Source organism: Phoxinus phoxinus (genome assembly GCF_949152265.1).
Source record: "Phoxinus phoxinus genome assembly, chromosome: 11".
NCBI classification, from domain to species: Eukaryota; Metazoa; Chordata; class Actinopteri; order Cypriniformes; family Leuciscidae; genus Phoxinus; species Phoxinus phoxinus.
In genome coordinates this window covers 20255496-20269667 of record NC_136886.1, presented here as the reverse complement: position 1 = coordinate 20269667, position 14172 = coordinate 20255496, and the positions used below count along the sequence as shown (strand labels likewise).

General features: G+C 51.7%; 1 long non-coding RNA gene across 1 annotated transcript; it reads left to right on the top strand.

The window, feature by feature from the left end:
• Nucleotides 1-4268: 4268 nt before the first annotated feature.
• On the top strand, nucleotides 4269-5494 carry LOC307006882. The gene is made up of 3 exons (XR_013799540.1): nucleotides 4269-4785; nucleotides 4901-4952; nucleotides 5214-5494. It is a non-coding gene; the product is annotated as an uncharacterized lncRNA (long non-coding RNA).
• Nucleotides 5495-14172: the final 8678 nt, after the last annotated feature.

Genomic DNA, 14172 nt, shown 5'->3' with positions numbered 1-14172 from the left:
CTGGCTTTGAACAGGGTGCAACGAGGACAGGCCTGCACGAAGATACGTGCCGTTGCCTCTAGGTTGGGCCAATAGAAGTGTCGCCTCAAGAGAGATACCGTTTTCTCGTGCCCTTGATGGCCCAGCTGATCATGGTACGCTGCCAAGAGCTCTTGTACCTGGCCTTCGGGGACAACGATCTGTCGGAGTTCCTCGTCCAGCCCCGGATCTCGGACAGACCTGCATAGTACTCCCTCCTTCACCTGTAGTCTGGCCCATTGTCCCAACAGCTTCCTTCCTGCTCCCCCTTGGGCCCGTTGTTCGGCCAACGTCGGTTTTCGCCCCCGTTCCAGCCATCGCATCAAGCCACTGATCTCCCTGTCGGCCTGCTGTCGCTCCTTCCAGCGGCAGGGGTCCCATCCCCAACTCACAGGCATCGCCTCACGTTGAGTCCCCGGCGCCTCCACAATGCCCACCATATACTCCTCTCCCTCGGGATCTGGCATGGGTTCCGGTGGGTCCCTCGGACCGTGAGCTTCCGGGAGTCGGGACAGGGCATCAGCGTTGGTGTTCTCCCGACCTGGCCGGTACCGGAGCTGGTATTTGTAGTTGGCCAACTGGGCCACCCAACGCTGTTCTACTGCCCCCAACTTCGCCGTCTGTAGGTGTACTAATGGGTTGTTGTCGGTTACTACCGTCACCTGGGCACCCCACAGATAATCTTTAAACTTCTCGCTGAGTGCCCATTTCAGCGCCAGCAGTTCCAGCTTGAAGGAGCTGTAGTTGGCGTCATTCCTCTCGGCTGGATGAAGGCTCCGGCTTGCGTAGGCTACGACCCGCTCTACGCCGTCTTGTTGCTGGGCCAACACGGCCCCTAAGCCCAGGTTGCTGGCGTCCGTGTACAGGACAAAGGGCTTGGAAAAGTCGGCATACGCCAGAATCGGTGCCTGTAGCAACTCTTGTTTCAGTCGCTGGAACGCAGCCTCACACTCGGGGCTCCACAGGATAGACGGTGATCCACGACCTCGGGGGCGTCCTGTCCCAGCCAGCAACTGATTTAGGGGCTTTGCGATCTTGGAGAAGTCCTTGATAAAGCGACGGTAGTACCCCACGAAGCCCAGGAATGACCGGACCTGCTTCACCGTCTGCGGGGCAGCCCACTCTCGCACCGCCGACACCTTCTCCGGGTCGACCGAAACTCCCGCCGCACCCACACAATGTCCCAAGAATTTGACTTCCCGCCGTAACAGATGACATTTGTCCGGCTGGAGCTTCAGCCCATATTTCTCCATGGCCCTGAAGACCTGCTCCAGGTGTTGTAAGTGGGAGTCGAAATCTGGGGAATAGACAATCACATCGTCCAGGTATACCAAAGCGGACTCCATCAGCTGGCCTCCCAGGCACCGCTGCATCAGCCTCTGGAAGGTGGCAGGAGCGTTGCAGAGGCCGAAAGGCATCCGGTCCCATTCAAAGAGACCGAACGGGGTGGTAAAGGCGGTCTTCTCCCGGTCCGCCTCGGCCACTTGCACCTGCCAGTAGCCACTTGCCAAGTCCAGCGTAGAGTACCATGCCGAGCGTGTCAAGCCAGCCAGGGAGTCCTCGATCCGGGGTAGGGGGAACGCGTCCTTCTTAGTGACCAGGTTCAGCTTACGGTAGTCAACGCAGAACCTCCATGCGCCCGTCTTCTTTTGCACCAACACGATGGGAGCTGCCCACGGGCTGCTGCTCTCTCTGACCACCCCTCGATCGAGCATACCCTGTAGCAGTGTGCGGACCTCTGTATACAGGGTAGGTGGAACGGGTCGATACCTTTCTCTACTGGGCTCTGCCTCTCCGGTGGGGATCCGATGTTGCACGACGTTGGTGCAGCCGTAGTCCTCTTTGTGTGCCGAGAAGACATGTTGCCACTTGCTCAGCAGATCCCGCAGCTTCCTGGCCTGTGCAGGTCCCAGCTCCTCCCCTTGCAGGGAATTTCCCTTCAAGTGGCCGGGCACCTCCTCTCCTAGACTCTGGGGCGACGAGCTCGCTTGGGTAAGGGCCACTTCCACCACCGCAGGGTGTACTTGGCGAAAGCTCACATCCTTGTCCTCCCGCACCTGATGGGGTTCTACCGGCGTCACCTTGACCAGCCGCTGGTGTTTGTATAAGTGCACGACATGGGGCGTCCCGTTCCGAACTCTCACCGGGATCCGTCCTCTTCGTGCCACGGCCAAACCTCTGGCGACTTCTACCTGCTGGCCATCCCAGTGGGGCTCCACCAGCACCCATTCTTCCGGTCCCACGTCCCGCTGGGGGACTCGTACCCACACTAGGGCCTCGCTGTTCGCTGGCACGGACAGGGCATACCGGCACGCTACCCGACCAGTCCCTTCGCGGCCTTGCCGGGCCCGGGACATCTGGATCCGTCGGCAGTCAGCGGCGACACGTTCCCATTCCTGTCGTTCGGCCGGCGAGACCCCTCGAGCGGGCTTTGCCCGAAACAATTCTTCCCAACATGCAGATAATACATTCATACCTAGTAGGGCCCGGTGACTCCCCAAGCAGTGGTCCTGTACGATGATCACTCCTTTCTGGGGCACGATAACTCCGTGGATCTCCAAGTCCGTCAGTCTGTAGCCAATGTAGGGGATGTCCAGACCATTTGCTCCTTTCAGGGAGAGCCAGGGAGCCTCCGTCCCATGCATCCTCTGGTTTCCGAACAGCTCTTGCGACAGGCTTTCCGCGAATAGGGTCACCTGGGATCCGGTGTCGATGAGACAGGGCACCTTCATACCGCACACCCGAACCTCCACCACTGGGCTATGCCCAACCAGCCTGTCCTTGGAGCCTGCTCCGACGGGTGGGTCATCTAAGGGGGTCCCGACCACACGACCCACTGTGGCCGGTCGACCTAAAAACCCCCCTCCGAACCTCTTCGAGGGCCACACTGTCGGCTGTAATGGCCTGGTTGGCCACAGCGGTTGCAGATAGGTCGTCCTTGCTCGTCCCATTCGAACTGGGGCCGGTTGGGCCGATTAAGTCGCCTCCCTGAGTCCCTGTTCCCGTCCGAGTACGCCCGGTCCCGCGAGATGGGCCTCACCTCTTGCCTGGTAGCCCCGGGACGCAGCTCGTCCACGAGCGTCTTAGTTAGCTCTGCCATCTGCTCCCGGACATCCTTTAGGAGTTCGAGCTTCAGGGCCTGTTTCCACTCTGCCATGTCGGGGACAGCCACTGCGGAGCTACTTACGGCCGCACACACAGGGGGCTCTCTCACCTCAACCTGATCGATCTCCAATGCCACCGCTTCTTTCTTTAGGTCTTCAAAGGTAAGTTCAGGGTCCCTTCTGAATTGTACTCTAAGGCCCTGGCGTACTGGGCCTTCCCTTAGCCCCAGCAGGAATTGGTCCCTCAACAGGGTCTCACCCTCTCCGAGACCATGGTCTGGGCGTCCCTGCAGCCTGGTAACTTGCTCCCGTAGTTGGAGGGCGAAAGCTCTGACGGATTGGCGGGGGCCCTGCTTGCTGCTGAAGAACTGAGCCCGGAGAACCGCAGTTGGAGTGGCGTCACCATATCTTTCCGTCAGGAATCTGAACACAGACTGGGCGGTGGCTCGGACAGCTTCGGGGGCGGCTTGGACTTCCCGCCGTGCTTCCCCTTCAAGGGAGTTGAGGGCAAACTGTAGCTGTTGGGTCGCACTTAGTCCCTGTAGCCCGGCCAGATACTCGATCTGGGCCCGCCATTCGGAAAGGCGCACCTCTGACTCGCTTCCTCCATATTTCTGGACCCAGGGGTTTCCAATGAACACTGGCATAACTCGGGGTGGGGCCCCTAGTGCCTCGTCGTCGGCCATCCGAGAATCCCTGGTCGCTCAACCCGAGGTGAAACCCTGCCGACTTACGCCAAAATCTGTCACAGGTCGGGGGGGGGGTCAAGCCAGACTGCACCCACCCCTGGAACCCAGGATCACCTCGAGGAGCGTACCAGGAAAATCAGACAGACGCGAGAGTAAAAATTTACAAGGTTTATTTTGTTAAAATTAATTAAAAGTCTCAATGTTGGTTCTGTGTCTCCCAACCAGAACGGGATCGGACCGCGGACGCCGGGAAGGCGTGGAGTTCCCTTCGGCAGCTGGTGCCTGTGCGTGGCCGGTCGGGGAAAAGAGGAGTCGGCCACCCGTCCACTGAGTGGGGGAGTATCCTGGTAGGTAGAACTTGTAGCTGCTTTAGTCAAGACGATGCAAGGAATATTTCATATGTCCACCTCTTTCCACAGCGACATCACATACGGCGTGGGCCAGGCGGATCCTTCAATCTGCACAGCAGAGTAAGTAGTTCAACAACAGGTATATGTTCTTGGAATGAGTGATGGGGCTTACGGCTGGAAGATGCTTCGGTCCAGACGAGACAAGGAATAACTCTGGTGTCCACCTCTCTTCACAGCGACATCACATACGGCGCTTGGCCAGGAGGATCCTTCAATCTGCACAGCAGAGTAAGTAGTTCAACAACAGGTATATGTTCTTAGAACGAGTGAGGGGGCTTACGGCTGGAAGATGCTTCGGTCCAGACGAGGAAAGGAATAACTATGGTGTCCACCTCTCTTCACAGCGGCATCACATACGGCGCTTGGCCAGGAGGATCCTTCAATCTGCACAGCAGAGTAAGTAGTTCAACAACAGGTATATGTTCTTGGAATGAGTGATGGGGCTTACGGCTGGAAGATGCTTCGGTCCAGACGAGGAAAGGAATAACTATGGTGTCCACCTCTCTTCACAGCGGCATCACATACGGCGCTTGTCTAGGAGGATCCTTCAATCTGCACAGCAGAGTAAGTAGTTCAACAACAGGTATATGTTCTTAGAACGAGTGAGGGGCTTACGGCTGGAAGGTGCTTCGGTCCAGACGAAACAAGGAATAACTCTGGTGTCCACCTCTCTTCACAGCGACATCACATACAGCGCTTGTCTAGGAGGATCCTTCAATCTGTACAGCAGGGTAAGTTAACACATGTACACACAATCGTCCAGCAGGTAAGGAGAATCTTCACACTGAATGCCTGGGTTGTTTTTGTTACGGTGACAGTGGTGGGCTTTCGAAATGGTGAGCATACGGCATTAACTCTGTATATATTCCCCACACCCTGTAACTTCACTTCAAGCAATTTCTTGTGTAAACACACCACTTCAGACACTGCATATCCACTCGTAGTGAAAATAGAGCCAGCACTCACCCAACGATCGCTCCTTCCACTGACAGGCTGGATCGAGTCCCACCCAATAGCGAAAGAGCGAGAATACCTCCTCACTGACCCGGGGACCAAGCGTTTCCTTGCCCACACTCGGAGGAGAAGACGAGAGTTCAACGGATCCCTTAATCCATACACTCTCCGGTGACACAACCCTCGTGATCAATCCACTTCACAACGTTATATCAATCTCAGTGCAGGTACATGCATTCAATCAAATTCCACGATCATATTACTTATCTTCTCTCAGATGATAATGGCGCGGCTTGGTCTGCACTTGGTCCTCGTAACTCACTCTCTCACCCCACAATAATCCTCAGATACCTTCGCACGCCAGCCCAAACGTCAAAAGGGATCCACTTCTCTCAGGGGAACACAGTCAAAGGAGAGGACAACCAGGAAGAACGACCGGGAGAACGAACAACCCGTGGGAATCACCCCGTGAGAATCACCCAACTTCCTGGTCTCTGAACTTCCTTTTTATATGGTTCCTCCGCCTTCATAATCCTCGCGCAGATCCCGGCGTTTAATCCTCCGCACCAGATGTCAATCCGTCATTAGCGTTGTTATGGTGACATAACGCGCAACCCGGAAGTGGGCCGGATTGACATCTGGTGCGGAGGATTAAACGCCGGGATCTGCGCGAGGATTATGAAGGCGGAGGAACCATATAAAAAGGAAGTTCAGAGACCAGGAAGTTGGGTGATTCTCACGGGGTGATTCCCACGGGTTGTTCGTTCTCCCGGTCGTTCTTCCTGGTTGTCCTCTCCTTTGACTGTGTTCCCCTGAGAGAAGTGGATCCCTTTTGACGTTTGGGCTGGCGTGCGAAGGTATCTGAGGATTATTGTGGGGTTTGGCCGTTCGGCTGTGCGGCAGATATAACAGCGATCGAGTGGAGATACTGAGGACGGAAAGAGAGTGAGTTACGAGGACCAAGTGCAGACCAAGCCGCGCCATTATCATCTGGGAGAAGATAAGTAATATGATCGTGGAATTTGATTGAATGCATGTACCTGCACTGAGATTGATATAACGTTGTGAAGTGGATTGATCACGAGGGTTGTGTCACCGGAGAGTGTATGGATTAAGGGATCCGTTGAACTCTCGTCTTCTCCTCCGAGTGTGGGCAAGGAAACGCTTGGTCCCCGGGTCAGTGAGGAGGTATTCTCGCTCTTTCGCTATTGGGTGGGACTCGATCCAGCCTGTCAGTGGAAGGAGCGATCGTTGGGTGAGTGCTGGCTCTATTTTCACTACGAGTGGATATGCAGTGTCTGAAGTGGTGTGTTTACACAAGAAATTGCTTGAAGTGAAGTTACAGGGTGTGGGGAATATATACAGAGTTAATGCCGTATGCTCACCATTTCGAAAGCCCACCACTGTCACCGTACCAAAAACAACCCAGGCGTTCAGTGTGAAGATTCTCCTTACCTGCTGGACGATTGTGTGTACATGTGTTAACTTACTCTGCTGTGCAGATTGAAGGATCCTCCTGGCCAAGCGCCGTATGTGATGTCGCTGTGAAGAGAGGTGGACACCAGAGTTATTCCTTGTTTCGTCTGGACCGAAGCATCTTCCAGCCGTAAGCCCCATCACTCATTCCAAGAACATATACCTGTTGTTGAACTACTTACTCTGCTGTGCAGATTGAAGGATCCTCCTGGCCAAGCGCCGTATGTGATGCCGCTGTGAAGAGAGGTGGACACCATAGTTATTCCTTTCCTCGTCTGGACCGAAGCATCTTCCAGCCGTAAGCCCCCTCACTCGTTCTAAGAACATATACCTGTTGTTGAACTACTTACTCTGCTGTGCAGATTGAAGGATCCTCCTGGCCAAGCGCCGTATGTGATGTCGCTGTGAAGAGAGGTGGACACCAGAGTTATTCCTTGTCTCGTCTGGACCGAAGCATCTTCCAGCCGTAAGCCCCATCACTCATTCCAAGAACATATACCTGTTGTTGAACTACTTACTCTGCTGTGCAGATTGAAGGATCCTCCTGGCCCACGCCGTATGTGATGTCGCTGTGGAAAGAGATGGACATATGAAATATTCCTTGCATCGTCTTGACTAAAGCAGCTACAAGTTCTACTTACCAGGATACTCCCCCACTCAGTGGACGGGTGGCCGACTCCTCTTTTCCCCGACCGGCCACGCACAGGCACCAGCTGCCGAAGGGAACTCCACGCCTTCCCGGCGTCCGCGGTCCGATCCCGTTCTGGTTGGGAGACACAGAACCAACATTGAGACTTTTAATTAATTTTAACAAAATAAACCTTGTAAATTTTTACTCTCGCGTCTGTCTGGTTTTCCTGGTACGCTCCTCGAGGTGATCCTGGGTTTCAGGGGTGGGTGCAGTCTGGCTTGACCCCCCCGACCTGTGACATAAGCACCAATGAGGGCCCTCAGTCGTCACGGCCCGCCAGAATGGCCGTGGCTTATGCCTATATAAGCCAGATCCCGATGGGTGCTCTTTGGTTTTTTATCGACTGAAGCAAAACCAGATGGCAGCACAAGCACGGCAGGGTTACGCAACACTCGTTCCCTTTCTAGAGAGAACCAAGGTTACGTTAGTAACCGAGACTTTCTCATATGAGAGTACTCTCGTATTGCGTAAGCTAGCTTATGCTACGGGAACCCAATGTAAAATGTCATGCGTGCTGAGAATTGTCCACAACATATTCCTAAGGGCATGTCCCCTGGGCTCATATGATAGGTGGGTAATGACAAGGCCGACGAGAAGTGGGCCTTAGAGCAAAACAGAAGGCGACGCAGTCGCCCAATGAATGAATAGGTGCTTGACACAGTGTAACAGTCAGGGTAGACCTTAGCCGGCCTGAACTGTAGAATGACAGCTGGACTGAGCACAGTCCACTCTGTATCGGAATGCCAAGGCATGACACGCAGTCTGGTCGGAACCGAGTTGGGCAGAACTGCAGATTTAGACTGACAACAATCTAGCCTGTAGGGCAGGAACTTCTAGGTTGTAAAACCTTATAAATGTAGACAGGGAGGCCCAGACTGCTGCCATACAAATATCTTGAAGTGAGTCCCCCCTGGACCAGGCCCACGAAGAGGCCATGCCTCTGGTGGAATGAGGTCTAACGCCCAAAGGGCAATGAAGGCCTTTGAGTGTATAATCCAGCGCGATAGCATCAACTATCCACCTAGAAAGGCTCTGTTTCGAGGTAGCCAGCCCTTTAGTGCGGCCACCAAAAGAAACAAAGAGCTGTTCTGACTGTCTGAAGGCAGCAGAACGTTCAACGTAAACTCTCAGCGCCCTGACCTGGCAGAGAAGATTCACGTCAGTCTCGCTGTCTCGCAGACCCAGGGAGAGCTGACAGGGAATTAACTTGCGCTCTGAAAGGAATGGCAAGAACCTTGGGGACATAACCATGTCTTGGTTTGAGGATGACTTTGGAGTCATTAGGCCCAAACTCAAGGCATGTCGCACTCACAGAGAGCGTGTGTAGGTCACCCACCCGTTTGACTGAGGCGAGAGCCATCAGGAAAGCGGTTTTGAGTGAGAGATATTTTAGTCCCACAGATTGTAGTGGTTCAAAAGGGTCACCTTTCATGGCCTCTAAGACTGTGGAAAGGTCCCAGACGGGAACCGAAGGGGGTTGAAGAGGGTTCAACCTCCTAGCTCCTTTAAGGAAGCGGACGATAAGGTCGTTCCTTCCCAGTGACTGACCATGCATTGGTTTTACAAACGTAGCTATGGCCGACACGTACACTGAGCATGGAGGGGGACCTGCCCTCATCCAACAGCTCTTGTAGAAGGAGAGAACCTCCGAAACCCCACAGTATTGTGGATCCATGTTTCGGGCTGAACACCAGCCGGAGAACACTGACCCCTTGGAAGCATAGAGCCGTCTAGTAGAGGGCGCTCTAGCCTGTGTAATCATGTTTAACACTCCTAGTGGGAGGTCAACGGGTATCCGTTGATAGCCCTTACGTGCAGAGCCCAAAGCTCGGGGCGTGGATGCCAAATCGCGCCCTTGGCCTGGGAGAGGAGATCCCTCCTCACCGGAATCGGCCATGGGGCCGTGCTCGTTAGATACATCAGCTCCGGGAACCATGCTTGGTTCTTCCAAAGCGGCGCTATGAGGAGCACAGAGCATTTGCTCTCCCTGATTCGTTTTATTACCTGTGGTAACAACGTAATCGTTGCAAACGCATAGAGCGGGCGGCTGGGCCAGTCGTGGGCCAGCGCGTCCCTGTTCTTTGTGAAGAATATTGGGCAATGAGCGTTGTCTTGGGATGCAAAGAGGTCGACTTCCGCTCTGCCAAACATGTCCCACAGCGACTGAACTACCTGAGGGTGAAGGGACCATTCCCCTGGGGGAACAGTCCCTGGACAGCATGTCCGGACCCACGTTCAGACGGCCCGGCACGTACGCCACTCTCAGCGAGCGCAGATTGTGCTGAGACCACACGAGGAGGCGTTCCGCCAACGCGTGAAGGTTCCGTGATCTGAGTCCGCCCTGACGGTTTATGTAGGACACCACTGACATGTTGTCCGTGCAGACTAAGACATGCTGGCCCTTTAAGAAGGGGAGAAAATACCCCAAAGAGTTCTCGACCGCTTTCTTCTTCAGACAGTTTCCAAGCACTTCTCTCGGCTCTGAGACCGCCATCCTTCTTGGGTACTAGAAAGTACCGGCTGTAGAAACCCGCTTCTCTCTGTGGCAGAGGAATGGTTTATATGGCCCCTTTACTCAGCAGATTTGCTATCTTCGCTAGAATCGCTAGATGTGCTACTTCGCTTTTCACCGTAGTTTCGACCACGGCTCAACCGCGGGTCTGCGAGCGAACTGCAGCGAGTAGCCTCGCTTTATGATGTGCAGCACCCATTCTGACACGCCCGGGATAACTTTCCATGCTTTCGCACGTATGGCTAGGGGTGAATGGTATCTGGGCTCTGGTCGCTGTGTACTAGGGACCCGGAGACCCGAGTGGGCTGATACATTGACACTGCGCTTACAGTGTTTATATGAGGTGGTCTGTTTACATATAACACACCTGTCGCGGGGACAGGGAGGTGTTTTATTGAAGGCCCTACATAGCCCTATTTGTGTGTGTGACACAGGGCGCACAGTGTTTATTAGTGAGCGCTGAGAAGCGGGCACACTTTTTACACTTAAAACACTCGGGGTGTTTATAGATGAGAGCCCTAGGTGACTGAACGGGCAGTGTTTATGAGTAGGGGTGAGCACTGAATAGCGGGCACATTTCCTACATTTTAAACACAAGCGGCTATAGCCGATTTGATTGATACTGGCCCCGAATGAGTGAGTGACACTGAGCGGGCTGTGCTTATGTGTAGGGGTGAACACTGGGAAGTGGGCACAATCCCTACATTTATAACACGGCCTGCGGCGGCTCGAAGAGCTGGTGTGAGTCTCTCAGCTGACGGCGCTGTGAAGCTGGCGGCGAAGGCGGCGAGGGCGCTGTGTTCCGGCCAGACGGCTGCTTCTTAGAGCGGCCTGTCGCGGAACTTGAAGTGGCCTGACCGGCGGCAGCGTAGGCGCGACCAATGAGGGCCGAAGTAGTCCGGCAGGCTGTAGACGGCAAAGCAGACTTAGACTGCCATCCAGTGGACGGCAAAGGTGCGTTGTCACAGCTTCCTCGATGGGAGGAATGCAAAGGTAGCATTTGTCTTTCGCGCCGTCCACAGTGGAGAGCGTCGAAGAGACAGAGGTCCTTAGCCTGGCCGAAAATGGAGCCTTCCAGCACTTCGAAAGTTCTTCATGAAGTTCGGGGAGGAAAAGAGTGGGCCTCGCATGGGGCGTTGGGCGGCGTCCATGGAGAAGACAGCCGACAAGCCGGTTGGGCGCGGGCTCCTCGGGCAGCGACCAATCGAGCCCGAGGTCCTCCACGGCCTTAGTCAGAAGGCGGAGGAGTTCACTGGACTCTTGCAGCGAAGGGGCAGGTTCCGGGAAGGGAACCGGCCACTCTTTGCTCCCTGAAGCGAGAAGAGAGCAGCTGTCCTCTTCCGCGTTGTCCCGGTCGAACTCGTCGAACACGGTGGGAGCGGTGGCGGAAGCCGGGCGCTGGCCATCCGTGAGCGAGGCGGGAGACTCAGGGCGCGATGCACGAGGGGATTCCACCGGCGTGCTCTCGCGAACGGAATCACATAGGTGCATAGGCGGAACGGCAAAGGTGCGGAGTCCAACATCAAAGATGGCTAGTCGTGCACGCAGGGTCGACACAGTCATCGAGTCGCATTCCGGGCAGCCGCCCTGGGAACGCGCGTGGTCCACGTGGTTTCGACCCAGGCAGGAAGCGCACAGAATGTGGCGGTCCCCGTCGCTCAGAGGGGCTCTACACGAGCCGTTCAGGTTAAAAATAGGAGGCGCGTTCCAGTGCAAAAGTTTCCTGGTGCTATTTGCAGGTTCAGAAAACAATTCCATCACAGACCAGGAAAAATCTAGTCTAAAGTCAGTGGCGCGTTATTCAGATGCTATTTTAAGGGCGCATTACATAATGTAACGCGTGCACAACGTGCATACACTTTGCTTCTCTCATCTACACAGACGCAGCAGTTCCCATTTTGCAAACCATACATAATTACAAGGAAAAATATTACCACACAAGGGAAATCATTGTGGTGTCCATGAAGATGTGAAAATCATCAAAAGAGGTTGTTAGGAAAAGTGATGAGCTGAATTTTCAGGCCATTTAGTGGCCATTTACCCAGCGCAGCCTCAGCACCAGAGAAAGGGGAGCCAGAAGTCAAGTTATGCCTCCGCCCGGCCAAACACTACCCATTGCCTCTTAATGCTGTATCAGGTGCTGTTCTCCCACCTCGGCGCAAGACGCAGCCTGTGATACTTCAACCATTTGCCACTCGACTCAGAGCATGGCAAGGCCATCCCCGGAGTGTTGAGCTGGATTTTGGGGTAATCTACGGTACGGTACAGAGCAACGTGGGGCACGTCCTTCATTCCTAAGTGATACATTTTCTAGCGAAAGGAGCTATAGAGACAGTTCCTCCAGCTCACAGCGAGTCAGGCTTTTACAGCTGCCACTTCCTCGTTCTCATGAAGGATGTTGGCCTCAGGCCCATCCTCGATCTCAGACATCTGAATCGCGCCGAAACGGTCGTTCAAGATGCAAGCATTGAGACATAATCCTCTCGCAAGTATTGAATTGTTGTTTATTTTGTCATTGTTATAAATAACAATTAAATAACATTAGATAATCCTATAATATAAGTGCAAACTTTGTATCAGACAACAGACAACAGGGATATATAAAAATATTGTCCATAGGAATTTTATATATATATATATATATATATATATATATATATATATATATATATATATATATATATATATATATATTCTACCTATTGTACTGCATATCAAGTGTTTCTTACATGGTTGATGTGCCTGAAGTTTAAATTGTATGGATTTTTTATACTCTGTCCCAATCCGTGGACCAATCCGAGTGCATTTTCCTGCTAGCGCTGCGTGCGTGTTCAGCTCCTCTAACACTCACTTTTAGCTCTTTATGCTCCAGATCAGGTGAAGCATTCCCATCCATACATACTAGACCCTAATCCTGAATCATAGTTTTTCTTAAAATAATGCCCTGCACTCCTGTCTGTCCAATAGAAGTTTTTCTAAAACATACTCATTCCTCACTCTATCCTCCCTATTCTTAAAATGTAAAGTAACTTACAACCATACACCTTATATTTACTACACATAAAAAGTACATGATACCATTTCAGAGACACCACACAAATCCCAACCCATAAGTGCCAGTGTTGATTTCAACCCTGTGTGTCCTAGTCAATACCTCTTTTTTTCTATTTCCTCCCTGGCAATTTATTTACTGTCTGTGTAATATGCCTTCTGTAACACCATCTTCTTGTGTTACTTATCCCATCTTATTTGCCATTTATTCATTAACATTATCTTTAAAATCGATTTTACCACCTCCTTTCCCATTGGTACTTTAACATACACCTCCCACTTGTCTAGTGCATTTTTTTTTTTTACACTTTATTTCGATAGGCCACTTTAGACATTCTACTAACTATAAGTAACTTTTCAACTACATGTCAACTAACTCTCATTAGAGTATTAGTAGAGTGTAGTAGACTGTTAGTAGACTGTTATGTTAGGGTTTGGGTTAGGAGAATAAGTTGACTTGTAGTTGCCAAGTTACTTATAGTCAGTAGAATATCTGTTAGGGGACCAACAAAATAAAGTGTTAGCAAATATTAAGCAGACAGTCTACCAATACTCTAATGAGAGTGAGTTGACATGTAGTTGCAAAGTTACTAATAGTTAGTAAAAATGTTTAAAGTGGACTATCGAAATATTTTTTTTTTTTTTTTTTTTTTTTTTTTGCTAGTTTACATGTGCTTGTACCCAAAACAAATATACCACTATTCTAGCCTCTTTCGCTCTGTAAAATGATTAATATACTTCCATTAATACATTGTCTCTGTCTTAATATCTTTCATGTAGTTAAAGCTGAAGAAGAATCCTAGCATATTACTATTTTGTTTGGTCTCACTTGTTTAACCAATTGTAGTGCTATTATTATAGATGTTAACTCTGCAGTGTACACTTATAATTCAATGGGCAATTTCAAACTCATTTTTGTTTTCAGACTGACTGACATTTGTTTCTCTTGACTGACAGTTTTTTTTTTTTTTTTTTTAGCAATTTAGCGTTTCAGAAAGACTCGTTCATTATATTTCTAACAACACACACCACAAGTTGCAAACCACAAAAATAAATAACTCCATTCATAAAAACAAATCGAACTGTCTAACAACAAATCTGTACGCAGACCATTGAAAATAATGGTCAAGGAGAGGCCTAGGGAGAAGTTTTTCTTGAAAGTATGTAACTTGGTGCGATTTTTTTATCAGTTTAAAAAAGATAAATTGAATCATAAATTTCATCCCTATACATTACTTCTAAGTGATTAAACTGAACCCAGCGAGCA